General features: G+C 35.2%; 1 long non-coding RNA gene across 1 annotated transcript in view; it reads left to right on the top strand.

Moving 5' to 3' along the window:
- Positions 1–19,468, top strand: part of LOC145518167 (uncharacterized) — a 42,835-nt gene extending 23,367 nt beyond the window's left edge. The window contains exons 2-6 of the long non-coding RNA XR_014062669.1: positions 6,884–7,024; positions 7,622–7,757; positions 9,737–9,996; positions 18,186–18,325; positions 19,123–19,468. This is a non-coding gene — a long non-coding RNA (uncharacterized LOC145518167). The remainder of the gene's footprint in view (positions 1–6,883; positions 7,025–7,621; positions 7,758–9,736; positions 9,997–18,185; positions 18,326–19,122) is intronic.
- The last annotated feature ends 7,355 nt before the right edge of the window (positions 19,469–26,823 follow it).

Genomic DNA, 26,823 nt, shown 5'->3' with positions numbered 1-26,823 from the left:
TAATGTCTATGATTATTCAACTAAAGAAAATAGCACTAATTTTGTATTCTTCAAGAAAAAGGTAAAACAGTGAATATGAGTCTTGCATTGTATAACTAAATTAAATGTTTAAATAAATATTATGTTCAAATTGCAAAATTTGATATGTTTTTAACTGTTTTTTTTTACATTTTATTATGAAGACTCTTCAATTAAATACAAAAAAATACATTACCTGAATGAAAATATGTCTGACAAATAAGTATACCACTGAATGAAAATGGAACAAATATTTTTGCTTCTTTATGAAACTCTTGAAAAAATTAGGAAAGACTTTAATGAGCAAGTACAATTTACAAAGTTCACTATAGAATATAAAAAAAAATTAAACACTGCATGAATTAATGCTTATAAACTTTTACCTTCAAGCGACTTTTTATTTGGGGGCAACTGGTTGAAGACACTAAGTTTTTATGAAAAATATTAAAAACATTATCCAGCCAAGACTGCTGGCATATTCTACAGGAAATGAAATACAGATGATGTAAAACTACATGAAAATTGAAAAATATCCCCAAACTCTCCAAAATCACAGTTTACTCTTTTCTTACTCAATCCCATTGACTATACAAACAAGTGAAAGAATGCATTCAAAATCATAAACCTACTACACAAAAAATTACTGTTTCCTCAGGTGATTTTACAGTTTTCGAGTAAACACCTCTGGCTATAATTTGTGAAACTACTAACAGAAAATAATCCATCTTCAATCAATTCAACATTTTGACAGCTTTATCACTTTGGACCAATGTACATTAAGCCTTTATCCTCTATTCTCAATCTTGTCAGTGCTGTATCTTTTCATGCTGATTCTTGAAAACAAATTGTTCTTTGTTATTTGGATTATTAAACTGCCCAAAGTTTTCCCTACTGTATACAAAGCCTTTTTTTTTAAATCAGTTACTGACCTAAAAATATTAGATGAAATCCTCAATATTAAAACCACCATTCACCATAGATTTAAAAAGAGAAAAACTTACCTAAGTCACGATTAACTTTGAAACTTCTTAATGACATATTTCTTGAGGAAGTGGATTATTTCTTGAGGATATAATTTGTGCACTCCTCCAATTTTTCAGCCAATTGCTTGATTTTGGCCTGAAGAAATAGGCAAATATTTTTACATTTCTCTTGCTATAGCATCTGAAATTTGTCAGCAAATCTCTGCATCATTGATTGACATACTGAGTTTTGTGAAAGCTAAGAGTAAGCGAGAGAAATGTTGTGAAATTTAAAGTAAACATATATATAATCAGAAACTATAGCACCAAAGAGCTAACAAACTTCCTTCATGTAAAATTAACTGTAATTAATGGTCTTGTAAAGTATATTCTGTAAGATTTTTTAATGTGAAATAATGATGTGAAGACAATGTATATAGGATGAGTTATTTAACATTTTCAGAATTCAATCCATACCAGCCTATCCATGTTTTTTCCATATAGAGACACAGTATATACCATTAACTTAGTTTACTTCCAATGATAAAAAATCTGATATTTTACAAATAGTTCTTGTCCAGAACATGCATTTATATGATGTGGATTAGTGTAGTGTTGATTAGCGACTCAGTTTTAACACTAAAGACATGGTCATTGGAAAAGACCCTGTTTCTGGGAAAGATTGGCAGCAAAAGGAGAAGGGGAGAGCAAAGGATGAGATGGTTAGGTAGCATTACTGACTCAATGGACATGAATTTGAGCAAACTCCAGGAGATAGTGGAGGACAGAGGAGACTGGCAAGCTGCAGTCCACGGGGTCACAAAGAGTCGGACATAACTGAGAGACTGCACAAAAACAACAACATAGGATTAGATAGAATTATCTTATGTAACTATTGACTGAAACTGCTCAATGTACAAGGAGTTTTATTTGTGTAAATTTTGTTTAAATGTTCCTTAACATTCACTCTTGAAAAACCAAGGTGTCTTTATTTTATTATACACACACATACACACACATATATATATATGTATATGCATGCATGTGTGTATATTCCCTCATGTCTATGGAAACTTCAAAAATGTTGCATATATTTGAACCACATTCTGAGAGTCAAATAAATATTTCTGTTTTATTTCCCATGTGTATTCTACAATGATTTAACTCAGGCATTTAATATTTTAGCATGTTGATATTCATATCCTTATTGTTTAATTTTCATGAGAATATGATACTTCAGTGGATTCAATTCTTATCAACTTATTCAGCATATTTTCTTAATATTTAAAGTTGTATCATATATCTATACTTTTTTAATATCTATAAAATTGAAGTCTTGCCTGTAGTGTATTCTGTATCATGACAGTCCTTACTCAGTTGTTTAAAACAACTTCTCATTTTCTGTCATAAATAGTCATAAAATAGCATAAATTGGTGGAAAGAATGTAAGATTAACATCATGAAAGTGGTTTGACTTTTTACTAGCACATATGTGCTTTAAGAAAATAACTTAATATTTCTTAGCTTTGTTTCCCTAATATGTAATATGAAGATGATAGTGATATTCCTTGTCTCATATATGAGTGAAGAATTGATATATAGTGTTGACATATATTGAGCAATTAGTAAGTGTCGGTTACTATTCTTTTCTATTATTGTCATGCACATTTATGTGTTCATTTTTAGCCAAATATCTAGTGGCTCCAATTGTGGATTCAGTGTGTGAGAGTGAGGCAGACACTCTGCAAGGTAACAATGAGTGTGGGGTGTTAGGGGTAAATGGACAGTATTGTTCTCTGCATATTGAATCCCAAAGTGGAAATCAGAATGCACTGTTCATCTCTGACCATTATTTGTGTTTTCAGTGGTGGCTTGGTTCCCAGACATGTTTACCAAAATACAATAAAGCCAAAATGTAGATACCTTAGTTAAATATTCTGGAAATTTAAATACCATTGAGAATATTGTTACAGCAGATTATATACTATACCCAAATATGTCCTGGAAATCTGACCTCTTTCTTACATGTGAATTTCCTATACTATAATATAGAGCCTTCTAATTTTAAAATTCTCTGGCCAAAAAAAAAAAACCAACAACAAACCCAGAAACCTCTTTTGTTCCACAAATTACAGATTTGTTAATGTCTGAATACTAACTTTAGAAAATTTAACACAGAAAAATATCACTGGGGCACATAAAGACCTACTTATCTATATGGATCTGTAAAGAAAAGAAACATTGAAATAAACAACTAATAAAGTAATATAAAATGTTGGCCAATATAGTCAAGTGCCTTCTAAGTAATTTGTTTGAATAAATCAAATGGGGAAGGATGGGCAATATCAGCCTGGTGACAAACAATAGCTAATTTCTTCAATTAATCATCTTGATGATTATTTGTGCAAAAAACCTTGGTTGAGGAACAGCTGCAGAAAGATACATGAGTTTTGAGCTCAGATATTTGGTTTATAAATAATGTCTTTCAGAGCCTACTCTGTTTTGTCTTTGTTTTGTTTTGTTTTTTGGTCATAAAAACAGATCTTCTAAATATGGCATATGTTTGAAGTTTATATACTATTCTTTCTCAACCCATGAAATTTTAAGAGCCTTTTTGGTTCAGGGTGGCATAGGCATTCAGGAGGCAATTGAGTTCTATTGTCGACCATTCCTGTGGGGCAGAAAGATGTTGTCCACCAAGAATAGAAGAGAAGGCTGAGAATGAGAGTCCTTGCTAAGAGCAAAAGGGACCTGACTTTCACTGACTGCTTTCCACATGCTAAAAGAAAGCCAGTGCGCAAGGTTCACAAGCCAGAGCACGGGGGAGAGTGAGCGGAGGCGTGAACGCGACCGGAATGTCGAACGGAAGGATTGCCATCTCCCTCTCCCCGTCCTTTTAGTGTTTGGCTTCAAGCTTACAGTTCTGTATTCTCCAGCAGGTCACCAGCTCATTATAAGGTTATTGTCTTAACTAGAAAAGTGATATCTGATATTGAAAAAAATTAGTGCAGTGATGTTATATGAAATTCCTCTATTGGGTCACGGCAATAAATATTGCTACCAGTATCCTACTCCAAGCTTCCGAAACAATCAAAAATCACTTCCAAGTAGGACTGAAATATCAGGATTAAAAAGTTTTTCAAAACTGGTCAGGGATTGACTGTAATTTTGCCACAGTTTGGGTAATAATGGTTTCCTTTTTCTAATAACCCTCATGAATGTTTCTCATAGCACTGTTGTTGGTTTCCAGTAATCATGACAATGAATCCTTGAGCAGCTTCAACTTAAATATTCACCCACTTAGAATTTGTACATTTGCATGAGCATAGTATACCAAACTTCGGAGAAGGCAATGGCACCCCACTCCCGTACTCTTGCCTGGAAAATCCCATGGATGGAGGAGCCTGGTAGGCTGCAGCCCATGGGGTCGCTAAGAGTCGGACACGACTGAGCGACTTCACTTTCACTTTTCCCTTTCATGCATTGGAGAAGGAAATGGCAACCCACTCCAGTATTCTTGCCTGGAGAATCCTAGGGACAGCGGAGCCTGGTGGGCTGCCGGCTATGAGGTCGCACAGAGTCGGGCACGACTGAAGCGACTTAGCAGCAGCAGTATACCAAACTTAATGGAAACTGAATCATAATACCCTGAAAGCTAGCACATACATTCTCAGTCATCAGTCAAGAAGGATTTCCACACAGACTTCCTGGTTAGCTATTATATATTGCACAGTATTCATCAAATGTTGTAAGGGAGGGACCAGTGATCATCACTGTCAGATCAAATGCAGAAAATGTTCATCTGGTCAGTGGTTCAGCTTATATTTCTTGAGTGACTTTATGACTTAAAGGATTGACTGCATGATGCAGTATATACTATACTGATTGTATAGAGGAATAAGCAAAATGAGAAACTGGGCTTAATCAACAACACAAATATAATAACATTTTTGAGAGAATGTTGGTATTAAAGACATTCAGTGGCAATTACAGACATTTGTACACACACACACACACACACACACACACACATACACATGTACTATTTCAGTCACTGAATGGTCCTTTTCAGCAATTGAAAAAAGATCATCATATCTGTATATAGTAACCTCATGCTCACAACATAAGCAAGAGTAGTTAAGTTGCTTAAGTGAACAGGTGAAAAACATCTATCTTAAGTGATGCAAGACAATGTGAGAAAGTTCTGACAATTCAGAGTCCCGTAAGTGTTAAAGCAAAATATTATTTCTAAAATGTGAGAGCATAAGGAAGAAATCAAAGTAACAAAGAGATTCTAATGCAACAGAAGGAAATGAAGATCAAGCAGTCAGACTCTAGGGGAAAATACTGAAAGCATAAAGAACGTACAAAAAAAAGTTCTAAAATGAAACCAAAATAAATAAATTTTTCAGTTGCAAAAATTGGCTGGGACATGATGAAATACTTTTCGAAATATTTATCAAAAAATAAGATAGGATAAGTATAAATATAGATGTTACTAGAAAGGATATGAGAAATTAAAGGGAAGTAACAGAGAGCTAATGCATACATTATGGGATTCATAGACAGAAAAGTGAACAGATAAAAAGGAAACTTGCACTTACAACTGAAAATACTCCTGAATAAAATTCTTGAATCTACAATCAATTCTTTGTCTTGAATTTTATGTAGAATTATTACCAGTATATAAAATTATCCTTTGAAATTCCTTAATAGAAAGGATTCACAATTAAACAACCAGGAAGGGAAAAAATAAATAATGTACCAGAGACAAAGGAGGTATTAAAAATCAGGCTGGATATACTAACCAATCAGAAAGGAGGTGGTTTACCAACAGTTAAAGCTACTATTGACTGACATCAGTAATTGCATTTGGTGCTAGAGATTTTTATTGGAGGAGGTGGGGAGATGCAGGTCTTTTATCAAATTATTTATTCTTTAAGCTGCCTCCCCTCACAGTGAGTGCGATTGTAAGGGTCACATTAGGGGACTTCTGCTGCTATTACTCCCTGTGACAAACATGAATCCACAAAATTCTAATTTGGGAGGTGCAGGCAAGGGTGTTAATGCATTTGTACTTATAATGTTTTTTGTTTTTTTTTTTAATTAAGCAATGGTATCTTGAAACCTAACAGTTTTCATTACTAGATATTAAGTTTATTTCCATGAAGACAGCTTAAAACATATCAGTAGCCTTAAAGAGACTTTGCATTGGAAGTCCTTTCCATTTGGTTTGATTTTAATTGTTCCTTGTTCAAGAGGAACAAGTCTGTTCCTCTCCCTTTGCAGACTGGAGAGCACTGAATCTGATGATATCCCCAGATATTTTTCCTCTAGAGTCAGCTTGCTGTAGAAATGTGAAACTTTATTTGTGTAAATTCTTTTAACAGATCTCTCACAATATTTGAATACATATTCTTTTAGTTAAACATAATATGATTATGCATCCCTTAATTATATGTAGAAGGATAAAATTGACTTCCCTATGACTGCTTCAATACCAAAAGCTAGTTTATTAATTCATCAAAATATTCTAGGTCAATTTTATGTAATCATGTAACTGTTGAAACAAGCAAACAAAAAGAATATATTTCCATCTTTCTTAGTATCCTAAATACACTTTATTTTTTAATAGAAATATATGTGATTAAGATCACTCTGTATGTGAAGATTCATCTCTTAGTGGGCAAGTAAAAGAAGTACTACTGGGCATGAATTAATGCACATCTTAATATATGTTTGGTGGGCCTAATGATTTTTTGTATCATATATAAATTACATTTAAAAACTTTTTAATGATATGTTTGCCAGTCTTAAGAAATTTATTATGTTCAGGAAAATATTCTACCATTTTCTTGTTGTTTTACATTGAAATTGTGTCAGTGTATTTAATAGTAAGACAGTTTGAATTTTTTTATTTTTCAGAGTTGAATGAAGTGATAATGTAAATTAGAGAAAGAAGATAAAAATAACCTCTGGATATTCGTCTTGTGTGAGACTTTTTCTGGATGAAGCATTAAGATCGTTACAGGAAGTGTATTACTGTAAGTATTTTCAAATGAAAGTAGAATGTTAATTTTTGGCCTTGACAGTGTCGAGTGGGGGGCGTGTTAACAGATTTAGGAGTAACATATACAGTGTGGGAGCAGTAATGGGGGGATACTGCAGACTGCGGAAACACTTGTGACGAGAGCGTAGTAACTTGGAAAGAAAACAATAATCCTGAATATGGAAGGACTTAATTATAAAACACATATTTGATGAAAACAAAAGTAAAGTGAGGGGTAATATGATTTTTTTTTTACCTTGTCATGGTGATTTTTGCCAGAATACATTGAGTAGTATAAAAATTTTCTGACTAGAAAGTCAGATATTCATAAAAATATATTGAGAAGAATGATCATGTTACTATGACTAATCAATACATTATTAGATACAGGTTAGAAAAATACAGAGTGAGAAACTTTTATGAGGCAGGCTGCTTAAATTTGGGATGATATTTGTAAATTTAGCAAACTATCAGTAATAATTACACCAAGTTCAGCTATTAGAATGCTTAATCTATAGCTAATTAAGTTATCAAAACCGCTTTATTCACAGCATGTACAATTTAATTATGTAAAACTCTTGTATTCATAAAGAATAAAACAAACAGCAACGACAAGAAAAAACCTTTGTAAAAGCCTTATAAACTGACCTGAGGGCTTGATTTGGTCATATAACTGAAGAAATGCATTTTCCACATAGTATTTCACAGCAGTCTGCTGCAATTCACGGGTAAGTGCTAGTATGATTGGTAAAGAGGTGGAAGTGATAGCCATTTGCTGGTGGAATAAAGGTGGCAGGTTATAGCTCTTAGGTGGCAATGTCTTTGATGGCCCTGTGAATTACACAGCAAAACATAACCTCCACAGGAAATTCAGGGTGATTGCATTTAATAGTAAAACCCGCAGGCAACTAGGGTTTCTTTAGCTTTTGGAATTATATGCAGCAATCTCAGATGGTACTCAGAGCTCATGAGTATGAGCTTCTGACTGGTCAGGTCCATGCAAAACAGACAATAACGAATTTTGACACCCATCATTCAGGTTACAAAGAGGGTACAGCAACCTACTCCAGTGTTCTTGCCTGGAGAATCCCATGGACAGAGGAGTCTGGCAGACTACAGTCCATAGAGTTTCCCAGAGTCGGACATGACTGAAGCACCTTCACCCGCATACATGTCTTGACTGTGACAAGATGCAAGTTTTGCATTGTGTTATTAATCAGAAAGTGTATTCAGATAATGGAAGATTTTTTTTTAATATCCTGTAACATCTAATATTTTCCTCACAAATCTGAGCCTAGAGTTTGGGAAATTCCTTGTGAATGAAACAACTTGTATTTCATTAGTTTTTTTCAGAATTACAGAGGTATTATTTCATATATGTGGTGATAACTTAGGTTTTCCACTTCAAAATGTGAACCTTTTATTTGTAGTATTATTTTACCCACCACCAAGAATTGGGGCAGCGGGACTAATTCATATTTTAAATGGGTAAGTAGAGGTTTTAAAATCAGTGTAAGACTTGTTTTATTTAGTTGAGTCATAATTTTTATTCTCTCATCTCATAAAAGTTTATATTCACTATATAACTGAATAATGGGATTGATTTAAAGATAAATTACCACTCAAGACAAAAATCAAATTTATTAAATGTGTGACTTGTTCAACTAAAGAAAGAATTTAAAGAGTTATTTTTAATGTCTTCCATAATATAATTTGTCTAAGTTAGAATCATAGACAAGTTTTCATGAACATAAATATTCCTTTGAAATATAGATACTACCTTGAATGAAGATAAATTTATATTGTTGGTGACTAGTGACTGAAAGAAATTTGTAGGCTGCTTTAAAACTATTAATCTTCCTTACAAATAGCACAGGCCATTTATCAGAACCATGTTGTTAAATACAAATTTTCAGAAATAATATGTGTCATTTAAGAATAAGTGATATTTGAAGCCATACAGTTTATTTAACAGACTTAAATTGCCTAAAACGGTATTTAGTCTATAAAATTTTCTTTGATCTAATCACTTTATTATTGTTTTGCATGTTTGTATATAATTTGTATCAATGTTTTTTTTTATAACATGATTGTAAGGATAAGTATATAGAAGTTCATTTATAACAAGAAGACAACTTTGAAAAAGAACTTCTTTTTATTAAGCAAAACGTATTAAGCCCTCTAGTGGTATTAATATATAAGATAGTTCATTGTGATATTTGCTTAGTGAAAGCAGGTTTTTTGGTGTTTATTTCTTCCTTAAGTACATGTATTTAACTTACCCTAGACTTCAGCAGTTTCCACGTTCCTGTTTGCTCTATTTGGCAGATAATTTGTGCCATACTCTAGGTAATTTTTCTGAAAACAAAAATCTTTACTTTAGGATTAAATGACTAGACTTAATGTTGAAGAAATGAAAGCCATCTAAGTGATAAACCATATGTTTTGAATCAGTTACTTTTGTCTTTGAGTCTAATGTTAAAAGATATTTGTAATGTTCCATACACATGATGATAATATTTTAAGGAAAACTACATTATTTATGAATTTAAGAAAGATTTCCATTTAAATAAACAACACAGTGAAGGATAAACTATAATTAACTCTAGTTCTTACTGAGATTTTTCATACTATTTAAGGTCCAAAGGATATGGTCTTTTCATACTTAGTGATGTTTCCAATGTTTGTTTTTTTTTTTCCTTTTTAGATTTTGGCTCTTATTATAGAAGTTCTATACTTAGAAAGGAGCTTTAGTTGGCACAGCTACAGAGTGTGTTTCAGTTATTAAGGAACACATTTTAACCTCATGGCAGCAGTACTTGCATTTCTTTCTTAAAGAAAATTTGAAGTATTAACATTTGACACATTGCTAGAGAAAACTGAGGAACACCATCAGTAGAACTGGAGACATAACATGGAAAAACCTAAGATGCAAAAATGAGTCTCAGAGATGACCTATGTTCAAAGGTGAATTCCTTGATTTCCTATCTTTTACTGTAACTTTATTTTAGATTCAAATGAGGCTAACAGTGTAGCCACTAAACGTACTCTGGTAGAAAGTGCTATAGGAGGTTTCTGAAGACCTTCATCACTTCTCAGCTTCATACAGTGCCCTTTACTATACAATGAGAACGATCACAGTCCCGTCTTGCCAGTGCTTCCGAGGCTGGAGACCGTTCTTCTGGAAATGTGTGCATGGTCACCGCTCCTCAGTGAGGAATGAATGCAGTTGGTGCACACATGGTTGGTCTCCTTTTAACTCTACTTGTGAGACCCTTGTTCTTAGAAGTGTCCGATTAAAACTGGTTTAAACCAAAATGCTAAATCCGACTGATCAACACATCTACACTTCCATTCTCTAAATCTAGACAGTTTTAAGCCTATGGTGATGGAAGGATGTGATACATTCTTAAATCTTTAGCTTTCACTCTGAAATAAGTTCCTCTAGAAACTTGAAGAAGTTGTTGTTTTATGCTTGTGTGACCAAAACACATGTATTTACACATCTGCTCTCAGGTTATCCAATTTTTTTCCTTCAGTCATTCGTGTTTGGGGTGGCTCCATCACGTCTGAATTAGTGACATCACAGACACAAGCTCCAAAAATGGAACAAAGAAACAGGATATTCTGGAACTTGTGTATTTCTGACTCAACCTTTATCCCTAACTCTGCCCTCAAAGACTTCAGGTCCCCTATAGAATAAGCTGTAACTGCATTACAAAATCTCAACGGCTAATCTGAGAGTATCCTAGGTATAAACCATGGACACCACAGGGTTATATCCTCCTATAAAATGGAAATATCAAAATATTGTTCTCCTGAATATTCTCCCTTTGCAACCTCTTCGCATCATCCAGTTCTTCCTAAGTTCTTAAGGGATGAGCTGGATAGAGCAGAGCTGCTAGGTGTCTGAATTGTCAGTGAAGACAGTAACCCAGAGTGAAAGTAACAGTCAAGCCTTTAATCACTTGCTGTAAATATGTAAGCAAGAAAATCATTTGGAGAAATCCCCATCTCTGCCAAACACCCCAGCTAAGGAGGGCTCCAAACTATGTTTTGGAATGTGATGTGTGTAAGAACAAGGTTGTCCAGGGGGCCTGAAACTCCTTCCAGAGACCTCTGGCCATGCCCGGTGAGGGGTGGGCAGGGGGCTTTCCCCTTTGAGGCCTCCCAGACAAAGCCTGTGGTCAAGCCTGAAAAAGCACACAGTATGCAGAGGGTTTGGGTCTGAAGTGGAACCCCTCACTGGTTATCATCTTACTTGCTAAGTATATTTAAGCATGGCCTCTGAACTCAGCTTGAGTTTAAATTAGGGAGTCACATCCAATAAAATTGGTCTTTTATTTAGAATACTGTCTCAATAGCCTTATCCAATGAATTTCAACATAAAGAGGCTCTGACTCTGCTTGGTGTGAAATGTTGGTGATACTAAAATAAATGTCCTCTTCAAGGAGTGCTTTTCTGCTGGGGAGTCCAGAGAGAAAACATTATTTCTACAAACAGTATTGTAACAACACTGCAGCATGCTTAGTCTACACCAGCTTAAAAATGCACTGCGTTATCCTCCCTGCTGCTCACTTACTTGTGTACTATGGTCGTCTTCCAATCTGTGGATGTGAGAACAACGATTAAGTAAGGTTAAGAGAGGTTAAGTAACCTGTCTGCTGGTAAGTGGTGAAGCTGAGTTCAGAGGCTACGTACTTAAGTCATTGCATTCTGCTTCTACTTGAAAATATCCCAAGGCTTGAGATATGTGTAAAATGTTAGGGGAGAAGTGAAAAGAGGCACTTGTTTCCTGTGGGAAGTGGTCAAGCGAGAATAAATCAAGCAGAGAGCAAAACAGGAGAGGCTGAGAATGCAGACAAGGGTTGGCTGGAGACCAAAGATGAACACTTGGAGGAGGCAAGTCGAGAATGTCTCAGTACATTGTTTTACATTGAGTGTTAGTGAACTAGAGCTCCAGGGAGGAGAAACAAGAAAATGTCCCAGGCGGTTTTTCGTTTTTATTTGATGAATGATGCCTTACACTGAGGTAATGGTATAAGGGGAGGTTTTGAGAAAGGTAATCTTTGCTTTGGGAATCTTGAGGATGCAGGAACCCATTGAACTACCAGGTGAAGGTAGTTTGCAGACAGTTTAAGTATGTAAATCACCGATTGGAAGAGAAATGGGGTCTGGGGAGTGTGGGTCTCCAGTGAGAGCGTGGAGAAAAGGAAACCACAAAGGCATCAAAGGGAAGGTCGGAGCAGGGCTAGAAAAGTCCGTCAGGACAGCTCTAAAGAGAAAGAAGTGGAGATGAGCCCACTGCGAAAGAGAGAGCGATTCAGGTCAGAGGGAAACCTCCCTGGGAACTGCTCCCTGCTTAATAGGACACAGTTGTGCTGGTCAGCAGGGTAGAGCGGGAGGCCCACATCGGGATGGAAGGGCCTGGACACTCAGCGATGGAGAGGCAGCAGGGAGGGAGCTCATGGGATCAAGGTAGGCTTTCGTACTGCTCTTTGACTCTTGGGTTAGTAGTTGGATGTTTTTTAATTTCTCTTTTTAATTAGAGTGAGATGAAGCTTAGAATAACCAGGAAAGAGAGAGAGAGAGAGAAGTGAAGATGCATGCAAGGGGAGTAAGACTGAAGGCACGGTTCCTGCAGTGGTCTCAGATTGAGATGCAGGCCTTGGCGTCAGGGACCGTCCCCCTTCCTCCACAGTTCTTTGGTGATGCGCTTTAATCTCTCATAGCTTCAGTTTCCTCCTTGTTAACATGTGGATAAAAATAATGTTGATCTAAGAGGGTTATTGTGAAAATTAGGTGTTACAATGTATGGGAAAATGATTTACAGGGAGACCTCATGGTAAGATTTGGTGTTATGGTTGGCCTCAGAAATGCAGAGCTCTGTAGATGAGCACATCACGTGAGACTAGAATAAAAGGGAAGTGGTTGATATTTCTTGAGGCAAATCTAAAATATGAGAATCAGGGAGATAATACCATATTGCTTAGTTGACTTAAGCACTTATCCCTTTTTAAAAAGAATGAAAGAAAACTAGAAGTCAGGACTCCATTTGTCCTAAAATTATAAACATCTGCTCAATTCCAAGATGTTTGGAAATAAAACCTTTTATGTCCTAAAACTCTATACATTTGTTTGGCAATGCATATACATACACACACACACGCACACACACACACACACACACACACACACACATATACACACATATATATATATACACACATATATAGTGAGGTATAGCTTGTTTTTCTGTAGGTGAGCTGGCAATCTTATACTACTGAAATATAAAATACAACAAGTGTTCTTTCTTTAGCAAAGGAATTGACTGTTTAATATGGTCCTTTCATTGTCGTTGTTTAGTCGCCCAGGCGTGTCCAACTCTTTTTGACCCCCTTGACTGTAGCCCTCTGTCCATGGAATTCTCCAGGCAAGAATACTGGAGTGGGTTGCCATTCCCTTCTGCAAGGGATCTTCCTGACCCAGTGATCAAACCCAGGTCTCCTGCATTGCAGGCAGATTTTTTACTGTCCGAGTCACCAGGGAAGCCCTATATGGTCCTTGAAGTGATGATAAAAAACCTGTCTAAAACAGTTCTAACACGCAAAGAGTAGGAAAACCATCACTATCTCCTTCTGTGTAGTTACTAAAGAATTTATAAACCCTTTTTGTGAATGATGCTAAATGGACTTAGATATTTTTTGAATTATTTCTATTTAAGAATACTTGAAGAGTTGCATTTTTTCTTTTGACTTTGGTTATTTTCTCTGTGGGTAAGTCACATATTTAGATATAACCAAAGGTAATTCATCATGAATTTGAAAGGGACTAATCAAGCTAGGGAATAAAAAAATAAATTTAGAGTAATAGAACTAATTTTCTTATGTATATATTATAAATGAACTTTTTCTGTATGGGGTATGTGTGTATATACTATGTGCCTTTTATTAGGATGTCTATGTGTAATCCTCTCACTTGTACATGAGAACCGTTCTGTGCTTTCTTTTGTTTAACTTGAACCACTCTTTTTCTGATGATTTGGGTTAATTCATCCTGCTTTTCTGTTCTTTCAGAAATTGAAATCTATAAATAATCTCAGATGTGCTGAATGGAAAGTAAACTTGAGACACTAATATCAAATCTAAGGATGCCAGTTCTGAAATTTTGTTCTATTTCTGTATGTCCTACTCACACTGATTTATAAGCTTTTCTGAGAGTAAAGATCTGTCTTCACTGTATGTAGTGTTCAGTCTAATATGATTTACTCTGTACTCAAAGGTTTCCTGTTTTTGCAGAAGCTGGCAGCATGTGAATAATTTATACTTTTTAGCACTCACCTGTTTGGGGTACAACCAGTTTCTTTGGGGAAATGATTTTTAATTAATAAATAGATCACTTTTCATCACCTTCAATGGTATAACTTTTTTTTTTATGAATTTATTTATTTTAGTTGGGGGCTAATTACTTTACAATATTGTAATAGTTTTTGCCATACATTGACATGAATCAGCCATGGGTTTACATATGTTCCCCTTCGTGGACCCCCCACCCACCTCCCTCCCCATCCCATCCCTCTGGGTCATCCCATTGCCCTGGCCCTGAGCCTTTGTCTCATGCATCGAACATGGAATGGTGTTCTGTTTCACATATGATAATATACATGTTTCAATGCTATTCTCCCAGAACGTCCCACCCTCACCTTCTCCCTCAGAGTCCATCAAATTGTTCTATGCATCTGTGTCTCTTATTCTGTCTCGCATATAGGGTTATCGTTACCATCTTTCAAATTCCATATATATGCATTAGTATACTGTATTGTTGTTTTTCTTTCTGGCTTACTTCACTCTGTATAATGGGCTCCAGTTTCATCCATCTCAGTAGAACCGATTCAAATGTATTTTTTTAATGGCTGAGTAATATTCCATTGTGTATATGTACCACAGCTTCCTTATCCATTCGTCTGCTGATGGACATCTAGGTTGCTTCCATGTCCTGGCTATTGTAAACAGTGCTGCGATGAACATTGGGGTACACGCGTCTCTTTCAATTCTGGTTTCTTCGGTGTGTATGCCCAGCAGTGGGATTGCTGGATCATATGGCAGTTCTATTCCCAGTTTTTTAAGGAATCTCCACACTGTTCTCCATAGTGGCTGTACTAGTTTGCATTCCCACCAACAGTGTAAGAGGGTTCCCTTTTCTCCACACCCTCTCCAGCATTTATTGCTCGTAGACTTTTGGATAGCAGCCATTCTGACTGGTGTGAAATGATACCTCATTGTATAACTTTTAAGAGACTAGGAAACAAGGCTAGTGACACCTTCTTAGAACCGCCATCCCAAGAGGACCCTATACGTTAATAAACAGTGAAAGAATCAGCAACTTCCCCCTCTTTCTAAGCTTCTGTCCCCATTTCAGTTTATTTCTGTTTTTTTTTTTTTTTCTCTTTCTTTACTACCTTCTTTGTTTCTTGATATAATTCTTTTTGGTATCAAGTTCTTCATATTTATTTACAAACGGGAAAAATATTAGGGTAATAAACTTCAATTTAAGCAACCTTATCACACTTCTGATAATATTAAAAGTGGTTGTCCAGTCTTGGGGAAAAAAAGGATGGATTTTAATTTGCTACTTTTTTTGTGTCAGCTCAGTTTTACAAGAAAGTTTAGTTGTGCATATAAACCTCAGTGGTACTAAAACATAGTCAAATTCTTATCATTTCTTTTGTCAAAGATACATGATCTTAACTCATGAGTCACTGTTACATATAAGTGTAATGTGGAGGAAAAATGAAAATACATTATGCGGATTTTTTTTGCCAATTTGTATAATTTTTCAGTTAAGCAGTCATAAATCAGGAATATTGTAGTTTTTGAGGATCCTTAAAGAGACATTATACATCAGAATAGTGAAGTTGTCAGCATAATGAAATGATGAATGCCTGTAACTATCTGTATGTAAATGATGTGAAACAGATTCAGGGTGTTACAAAGGAGAATAACAATCTCCCTGACAGTTCCCTGCAGGTACTGTTGCTGGATGCCACTGACAGATGTTAAGTGCAGACCCCTTCAATGGCAAGCACTTATTAGCACTCAGTGGAAACTGGCAATATGAAATAAGACAAATAGCAGATAATATCATTTTAAATAAATTTGTTCAGGTAGGTGTGTGAGTCCTTTCTTTATTGACAAAGGCCTTATCCTAAGTTAAAGGAAACATGCTAGAAAAGAAAATCGTTATTTTGAAAATTAGGATGTGAACACATAAGTGTGTGTTTTTGTGTGTGTATATATATATATATGCTGGCCCATGTCCTAGTTGTGTAGAAATCTTTCCAGAAATTAAATAATAGGTCTGACTTAATTTATATTTATTTATCCTATCAATGAAACATATCTGCCTCATTGTACATTTAGCAGATCAATTCCTACTCATACAGACTTTACATACTGATGCTTGTAATATGCATACCATTTTGTCAGCCATCATACTTAGCATGACTTATGAGTTCTGTCTGAATCTTCATATTTGTTAAAGGCATGTCTCTTCTGTTTGAGTCTGACCAGTTCATCTGTGGATGAGCCAGGGCCTTCAGTCCTGCATTTCAGGTGCTTTATGTCACTTACCAAAGAGGAGCTGGCAATAGATCAAATAATTTTCTGGAGGTTCTCATTTATCTGTGCATTTAACAGCACCTGATACCGGTGCCAAGTACATGAATGATTCCTCAGTGAAGAAGGAAGGGAGGGAGAGAAGAGCGGAAAGGAATAATGTGAGGAGAGAAGGAAGACTTTTTGTCTAACATGAGTCACTGATGAGTCTCTGTCATTGACCAAGTCATTTAAACTCTTCTGCACATATTCCCTCTTATTTTATTTAATTCAGCTTTTGTGATGCATACTTGACAAAATTGTAAGACATCTAAAGTGTACAATGTGATGGTTTGACATGCATACACACTATGCATTGTGAAAGGGTTGAGTTAACGTATCTATCACCTCACATATTTACCTTTTTTTTTCTTTTGAGACTATTTATGTTCTACCTCTTATTTTACATAGGAGTTTTACCTAGGCCACAGAGTTTGGAGAGGAAAACAAGAGACAGTATGTGGAATCACAATTAGGTTGATGATACTACAAGTTATACGTACATATGCAACATCAGTATGATTTTAAAAAACAGTGTCAACCTCAGCATGTTGGGAAGAGAGAGAGCACATTGGATTGTGTAACTGAATGTGCACAGGCAAAGTTATCTTAATAAAAATATTCATATTCTGTGTGCTTTGGGAACAGGGGTTTACTTTTTCCATTTTATTTAAGTATAGTTGATTTGCAATGTTGCATTAATTTATGCTATATAGCAAAGTGATTTAGTTATACATTTATATATTCTTTTTCATGTTAGTTTTCCATTGCGGTTTATCAGAGGATATTTAATATAGTCTTTGTACTATACAGTAGTACCCTGCTGCTTATCCATTCTGTGTATAATAGTTTTGGAGGAGGTCATGGCAACCCACTCCAGTAGTCTTGCCTGGAGAATTCCATGGACAGAGGTGCATTGTGGGCTCCAGTCCATGGGTCCACAAAGAGTCTGACGTGACTGAGTAACTAACACACACATATAATAGTTTACGTCTGCTAACTCCAAATTCCCAATCCTTCCCTTCCCATCCCACCTCCTCCTTAGCAACCACAAGTCTCTTCTCTATTTCTGTGAGCCTTTTTCTGTTTCATAGGTATGTTCATTTGTGTTGTATTTTAGAGTCCACATAGAAGTGACGTTATATGGCATTTTTCTCTTTCTGATACTTCACTTAATATGATAATCTCTAGGTCCATCCATATTGCTGTAAGTGGCATTATTTCATTTCTTATGGCTGATTAATATTCCATTGTGTGTGTGTGTATATATATATATGTGTGTGTATATATACATATACACATATATATATATACATACACATCTTCTTTATCCATTCATCTGTCAATAGACATTTCAGCTGTTTTCATGTCTTGGCTATTATAAATAGTGCTTCTGTGACTACAGCAGTGTATGTATCTTTTTGAGTCAGTTGTTTTGATTATATGCCCAAGAGTGGGTTTGTTGGATCATTGGCGATTTTATTCTTTTTTTTTTTTTTTTAGGAAGCTCCATAATGTTTTCCATAGTGGCTACACCAGCTTACAGTCCCATCAACAGTGTAGGGAGATTGCCTTTCCTCCACATCCTCTTCAGCATTTGATACTTGCAGACTTTTTAATGATAGTCATCTGACTGGTATAAGGTGGGGTTTATTATTTATGATAAAGGTTTCGTATACCTGTGCCATAGTATTTTAACACTTTATAAGCTATACATGAGTTTCTAACAAGATTAATGGTACAATTTTCCCTTAAAATACCAGTCAATGTAGTTTTTTTTTTTTTATCCTGGTGTATACATAATACAACTAAACATAGTATTTAGTTAAAGATATATTCTTAAAAATTATCCCTTATTTTACTTATTTTTGCCTTGGGAATACAGCAAATTATGGACAAGTGAATTTTTTATTAATAGCTTTTTCTAGCTTGTTGTGGTATGAAAAACCCACAAGAACACAATAGTTGAAGATTCAACAGTCTCATTATTAACAGCAATAACTTATAAATTGTTAATAGCACTTTGAATATGCTAGTGTATACAATAATGTGTTGTAATTCTTTGAATATAATTTTTTTGTTAAAAAAAGGATTTGAAACTGTCTAGTCACAACTCAAAAAACCATGGATAGCTATTATATAGTTAAACTGAAATTAAAATGTTTTAAGAAAATACACCATATTATTTTTCTTTTTCATACTACCTACCATGTATTCTGATCATTTTGCAAGTTTACTCACCGAACCAAATGCCTTCATGTTTTTATGGTATAATACCTCAACTTAATTCGTACATAGGCAAACATGCATGCATAAACTGAGAGCATATGTTATAAAAATAATAATTTTATTATACCCAAACTTTCCCATACCTAAATAAATATATTTTGGAAAATTTTGTGATATCCTGTTCCATAGTTGACTGTCTATTTTGCCTTAGAGGGAAGAAAGAAGCAATTGAATGTTCTGTAAAGGGCACCACTATAAATGTTGGAAAGAGGCCTGGAGAGAAGAATCATAAAAATATTTCATCAACAATTTTTTTAGAAGAAAGGAAGACAGGGTTCTCATCATGGAAATCATTTTTGAACAATTTACTTTTACTCTACGTCTACTGTTAAAGGGCTATCACTAAATTGTTGGAAAGTGTCACATAGATCAGTCTTGTTAACTTTATAGTCAAAGGCCTTGTAAACCTACTGCCATGTGTAAGGAATGAAATCTACTGATAAATTCTGTTTCCTTACAGTTACTTTTTACTGTGTAAAGTAAAACTGTGACAAAGAGCAAACTGAGTATTCACTGACCAGTTTTATATATATATATATAATGTAATATATTTTATATAAAATATATATTACATTGTGGTCTCATTATTATAATTACATCTATATTTTTTGTAAAGATAAAAGCTCTCATACAACTTTATATTAAAAATCAATATTAAATCTGTTACCTCATTGGTCAGCAACATAATTTGAATCATTGTATTTTAATTTCAAGTATATTGCCCTTTCTAATCTATCATAGGGCTTCTTGATAAATCTCTTAAGTTTAAATCCAGCGAAATGCACACTGCCCTCCTTAGTGCACTTTGCCAAGCTTAAATTATATTATATGGAACAAGACTTATTTAATTGGATGTTTTGTCACATATCACGTTTAATCACTTTCTGTTTTAAAGGGGGTTAAAAGATAGATGAATAGTCAAGGAGATCGCTTGAGTTCAGAATAACATTTCCACCATTCTACTGCACAGAGTAATGATTCCAAAAAACATTTCTCAAAGCCAAAAGACATTCTATCTTATTACGTAATTCTCTTTCTTCATTACATATCATTCATAAACATTGCAAAATTATCCTTCACTGCCAATTGAAATAAACGACTTCAGCATTGTTATAAATATTTCAGTTGAAACTATGTGTGTATGTGTATATATGTTATATGACAGATAATCTGTATATGTATATAGATTCCCAGTCAACTTCAGGTTTGTTAATCAGAAGCTAGCCTTCTAAGTCAGATTAAGAGGTCTTGAGCTAGGAAGCTCCAGAAAACATTTGTAAATAGTACTAGGATTATCTAGGAAGCTGAGAGCCTTGAGTCATTATGAGTGTTAATTTTACTCCTTGTTGACCCCAATGACTGTAGCCCACCGGGCTCCTCTGTCCATGAAATTCTCCAGACAAGAATACAGGAATGGATAGCTGTTCCCTTTTCCAGGGGATCTTCCTGACCCAGGGATTGAACCCAGGTCTCTTGCACTGCTGGCAGATTCGTTACCATCTGAGCCACCAGGGAAGCCCCATGGGTATTAATACTAGGCATCAATTAATTGCTTGGGGCATTTAGAGTCCCAAATTTTGCAAATTGTAATGACCTTAGAAATTATCTGGTCTTAGGATGGCAATAGTTGAAAAATTAGTGCTGCTTTAGACTGAAAGGAACTTGCTGCTTGGACCACTGTGCAAGAATATATGAAGCATATCATAATCAATTAGCCTTACCTACTGCAGGTGAGCCATGGAGACTGGTAGCATAGTTGCTGAGGCTCAGATTTTGCCTCATGTGCCCAAAGATGTACCGATCGTTAGCTCTGAATCCATGGCTATAAACAGGGCATCTGACTCATAATCCAGTACTATTTGCTCTGCTCTGTTGATAAAGTAGAAACATATCCAGTTGACTTTCTTAGAGTGAATTCACAGAGACATTCACAAGACTTAATTGAGAGCCTGAAGAGCCACGCAGGATATGCTGGCTGCTCTGAATCGATGTCCTTGTGCGTTAAACTTACTGAGATATATTTACAGTTATCAAGGCAGAATTTACTTAGGGTCATTCTGAAGCACTTTATGTACTTTCTTTATTAATTATATTTACCATATTCTTGTTTTGTTTTTTTCTTTGAATTCATAATCAGGCATGCCTAGTCTTGTAAAAGCTACTAATTGGATTTCTGTAAATTAAATATATTAAATATTCTCTATGTTCCAGGAAAAACCCCTCACGTGAAACAGAAAAGCTAGATAAAAAGCAAACATTTTCATTCCAGTGGGTAATTTTATCTATTAAAAATTTTGACTTTAGATCTAAAAATTGATTAACTTCTAATAGAGGCTAAAATAGTTTGACAAAATATAGACCATCACCAATGCTGGCTTTGCTCTGTAACCCCAAACCTTTTATAAAATCTTGTCTAGCTGATTAATATAACAGAGCACTTCAGCTTTGGTGAAATACACTTATTCAATTTCACTGAAGATTATAGGTTTCAAATAATAAAATTGGATTTTATTGAGGATTGAAGTGTGTAAATAGAACATTTGATTGAATTTAATAAAATGGTATCCTGCTGATGGAAGCAAGTCATTTCCTCTAGTTTTAACTTGATTACAAAGACAAGAAGTTTTATGAGCTATTCTGAATGGAAAATTTCTTTCTGTCTAGAGAAAAGGGCTATATTGAGACTAAGAAAAGTAAGGAGTGCCATTTATTATTTTAAGTAAAATAGTTGTGAATGTGTGATTAGTTTTGAAATCTAATAGAACTAATTTCTAATCTGTATTTGTGGCTATTTACTTGATTACTAGAGTTTACATGTGCTTAAGTCCAGGAGATACATTTATTTCTCTAGGCTTTGAATAGTTCTGCGTTGATGACTTTCCTCAACTGATATATGCAGTTCTGTTTTTAATCAGCTGCAGTGACCTCAGACCATTACTTCTTTTGTCACAAAAAAGAATCACTACATAGTAACCAATGTTACTCAGATTTTTGGTTTTCTTAGTCAATTCTAAAGTTTCATAAAAAGAAACACAGGGAAACTTTTTTTTGCTAATTTCTAACAAAAATATATATGTGAAATCTGGGAATGACTTATAATAACTTTGTAGAAATCAAAACCCCGTGCCAAATATTAAGGCATATTGAAAAAAATCATATGAAAATATCAACATTTCAATGTTTTGTTAGACTAAAGAAAGTGAAAATGTCTGTTAGTCATTCAGTCGTGTCCCACTCTTTGCGACCCCATGGACTATAACCCACCAGGTTCTTCTGTCCCTGGGATTTTCCAGGCAGGAATGATAGAGAGGGTTGCCATTCCATTCTCCAGGGGATCCTCCTGACCCAGGGATCGAATCTGGGTCTCCTGCTTTGGAGGCAGATTCTTTACCATCTAAATCACATGGAAAATCAACTGAAAATGCCTTTTTCTTTAACTTTTTAATCACAGTGGAAACTTTAAAAGATTGTTAAGTTTCAAGGAGAATATTTGTAAGCCAGAAGATAGGCTAGATTGTTCATGAGGAATCTTTATAAATGTAGGATTAGTATTAAGAAATGCCAAAATTGCAGACATTATGTTTATTGGACTGATAATAAACAGTTCTGGAGCAAGATGGATTTCAGTGTGGCCAAAAAGAGTACTTGGGGTTGATTATCGTTCAGCAGCTGATTCAAAGTATCTGCAATTTCTATTCTTTTATGCAGCAGTGTTTTCAAAGAAATAAAAAGGTAAACAGTTATTAAAAGAGCACAATTTAAAAGGAGACTATTTATGTGATAATGGCTATGTGTTGTTTTTAATGCTTCAGAGAAAGTTACATTATATGGGGAGAGGGAAGGTCACTATAGAAAATGGGGGTAAGACAAAAATAAGAATTATGGGGTAGATATAGCCCCGAGATGTATGGGAAAACAATTTAGAAACAAAAGAGGCAACAACAAAATTTACAACAAGTGTTATATGGGAAAATGACTTTGGTTCAGACTCTGTGATCGCACTGGGAGCTATTTGAGGGCAAATATTAGAATGCCCACTTGAAAACAGAAAAAATGTGTTAATATGTGAAGGATGATAGTTTGATATGATAGAACTGAGATGAATAGAAGGAAGAGCTATAATCAGAATAAAAGTAGTTATACTTTAAAAGGTTTGAGCTGTAGAAGACCACCTCATCAAACAAATCAAATCAATTGGCTTGAAATGTGTTCTGAAGAAAATTTCCAGATGTGTTTTTAGTAGGTGTAAATTTTGTAATTTGAGAGAGGCACCACGAAGCAAGAAGGATGAGAAAGCATCTGAAAACATTTCATGTAAAAGATGTACAAAAGTAGATGGATAAGTATAGAAAAAGGATTATCATTTAGGATGGGAGTCTAGAAAAGGCAAGATAAGTGAATCAAAGTGTTTAAACAGAAACATGTATGGAAATGGTAGATAAGAGTGTCATACGGTATGAAGCAGGACTTTTCACTTTGAAAGAGAGCTCTAACAGAACCTTGGGTGATGTGTGTTAATTTTACGGTCACAGAAAGTGTGTATGGTGGTCCAGTGGTTAAGGTTTCGCTCTCCAATGCAAGAAGTGCGGGTTCAATCCTCGGTCGGGGAGCTGAGATCCCAATGCCTTGGGACCAAAAAACCAAAACATAAAACAGAAGCAATATTGTAACAAATTCTTTAAAGATTTAAAAATGGCCCACATTAAAAACAAAATCTTAAAAAAAAAAAAAAAAAGGACTTCCCTGCTAGGACTCCATGCTCCCAATGCAGGGAGCGCAACTGAAAGATCCCACATGCAGCAACAAAGATCAAAGATTCTGCATGCTGCAACTAAGACCCAGTGCAGCCAAAGAAACAAACAGATAAGTATTATGAATATTCTTGAGTAGGTATGCAATTCATTGAATGTCCAATATGTACTTTGTTTCATCTTTCTCTAGCTAGCTGGCCAAAATGTACGCATGTTTGTCAGGTCATATATGCGGTCACTCTAACTTCCTCACTGTAGTCTTGTATGATTATTAGAAACAAATTACAATACCAAAAGTATCAGTTATATTGGGACACTGTCAATATTCTTAAGAGAAACACCATTCTATAGCTTCTTTTCATTTCTGCAAATTAGTTGAAGAAAACAACTTTTCATTTATCAAAATAATTTTAACACAAGCCATCCTTATGCCATGCCTAGTATGAGTATCACTTTTCTTTTGTGTGAAAATGAAATCACCAAATATCTATTATAACATCCATATTACCTGCTAAAATGTTGGTATTCAGCTCAGAATTGACCTGTGGATCTCATTACCTGTAGGATGATTAATATCTTCACTGAATGATAAAGAAAGAAAAAGGAAGCTGAATAATATTAATAAAATAAATCAGTTTCAATAGTAAATGAAACCCAAAGCAACCATTCTAACACGTCTCATTTTTCCCCTCACTGGGGCCTATCTTCTCCACTAACATTTGCTTCAAAGAAAGAAAGAAAGATATAAAAGTCGCTCAGTTGTGTCCGACTCTCTGCAACCCCATGGACTGTAGCCTACCAGTGTCCTCTGTCCATGGGATTCTCCAGGCAAGAATAGTGGAGTGGGTTGCCATTTCCTTCTCCAGGGGATCTTCCCAACCCAGGGATCGAACCCGGGTCTCCCACTTTGTGAGCAGACGCTTTACCATCTGAGCCATCAGGGAAGCCCTAAAGTCAGACAGAAAACAACCACTTGTTTTACTTGTTTTTTCAGCTTATATTCAATTTCTGCACATAAGGTACCAAATAAAAAAAGACTTCTATATTGTCTTCTACACCCTGTAGGAGCACTGTAGAAAAATAATTTTGAAAAATAGGAAACATATACTATGTATATAGTAGTATTTAGTAGTAAACAAATGTTAAACTCTTAAGGTATTTATGAAAAAGAGGAAACTTTATTAAACAAATCAATTTGTGAAAGCAAGTTTTGGGATGTAAATATTTATAGGTTTACAAAATTTCAAAATCTAAAATAGCATTCAAGATAATGATTAATGCTATCAAATTGAAGCATCAATAAAATAAGGATATAATTATCTTTTGAAATATATCCATTCCTATGTAAATTTCTTATGTCAGTATTACATATGTCTATTTTGAAAATAATGGCTATTAAATCTAGAAAAGCAGTAAACAGTTCAAACTACAGAGTTGATTTGAAAGTATCTTTGCAGGTCATGCAGTATATTTTATATGTGTTATAGGTAAGGAAATTGAGTGGTATGGAGATTCTAACTGAATAGTACAAAATCTTGTGTTACAAAAGTGAATTATTCTTACTCCCAGTTTAGACACATACCACTGTGTGATTGTCTCTTGTAATGACTTAATCTCAAGATATTTATGAGTGACAATATACTTTCATTCTAGGTGGTTATTTTTGTATAGTCAGTTACATATTATTGCTGTTACTGTCATTACAATCAACTCCCTGTTTCATTTAAATGAAGTCAAACTGCATCATGTTGCAATTTTAGTTAATCAAAATGATAAAATAGAAATTTAAAAAGGTTACAATAAGTGTTGCTTAACAAGCCTTTCAAGCATCATCTGTTGCTTTGTATGAATTGTTTTAACAGAATGACACAAGGCTCAAAGGGCTTAATATGTACATTTGAATGTAATAGTTATGTCTCACTTACTGAGGAAAGAAGATGAGTTGTTAAAATTCTGAGAAGTACAGTGAAACACTATAACTCAGAGAAGGTCAAAGGTTATGGTATTGGCAGACTATAGTAGCATCCAAGACACTGAAGGGTATCAGTCTCCATATATTTCTACACCACGAGTGTCCCAGGGAAAAAGCAGGAAGCCCCAGCTAAGTTGCCCTTTTTCAGAAACAGTGCCAGGCTGGGAGCAGAGAGCACTGGCTGAGTGCTGTGATCCCCATTCCAGATGGAGAGCAGGAGAGAAGCCAAGCGTCCTAGTCACACCTCACTCCAGCCCCTTTCATGCTTTTTGACTGTAGATACTACAAAGATCAGGTGGCCTTTTAGTTGGAACTCTGGTGAAGGCAATCAGGAAAGGCAAAACTGGCAACCAAGCTTTGCTCTATGAGAGCAAATAGAAAATCTCAGTGAAGCTGCCTATGTTAGCCAGAAAGCTATCAACAACATAAATGAAGATCATGAGAAAATTACAGAGAAGGCTGAGCAAAGGAATCTAGCAATTCATGCATCAGGAAAGAAGGCCATCAATATGAAAGAAGAATGAAAGAAAAGCACCAGGATTTCTTGGTGGTCCAATGGTTAAGAATCCTCCTGCCAGTGCAGGGAACATGGGCTCTGTCCCTGGTCTGGGGAGATTCCATATGCCTCGGGGCACCTAAGCCCTTGTGCCACAACTATTGAAGCTGGCATCCCCGGAACCTGTGCTGCTTAACAAGAGGAGCCACCCCAATGAGAAGCCCGTGGGCCTCAATGAAGAGTAGCCCCTCCTTGCTGCAATTAGAGAAAGCCTGTATGCAGCAACGAAGACACATGGCAGCCAAAAATAAAATAAATAAATTAAAAAGAAAGCTAGAAATGGAATAGTAAAAGTATTCAGCAACAAAACAAGATTGTTTTTCCTGAAATAATGAAGAACTGTATCTTCAGCTCTGATGAATAATACGATACTATTATTAGAAATGGGAATGAAGACATAGGATGAGAACAAAAGTTGAAAAATGGACCAAAAGTAATAGTATGGGCTGACATCTGCCAGAAGGGAAAACAGACAAGAGAGGAATGAGATTTCTAACCAGTTCCTGTAAGAACTCTATTAGTTGTTTTGGATTTTTTGGACATGCTACTGTGTGACATTCAAGGAATCTTTCC

The sequence above is a fragment of the Giraffa tippelskirchi genome, chromosome 8 (genome assembly GCF_054371585.1).
Source record: "Giraffa tippelskirchi isolate mGirTip1 chromosome 8, T2T-mGirTip1v1.2.pri, whole genome shotgun sequence".
Taxonomy (NCBI): Eukaryota; Metazoa; Chordata; class Mammalia; order Artiodactyla; family Giraffidae; genus Giraffa; species Giraffa tippelskirchi.
This window is presented reverse-complemented; position numbering and strand designations above follow the sequence as displayed.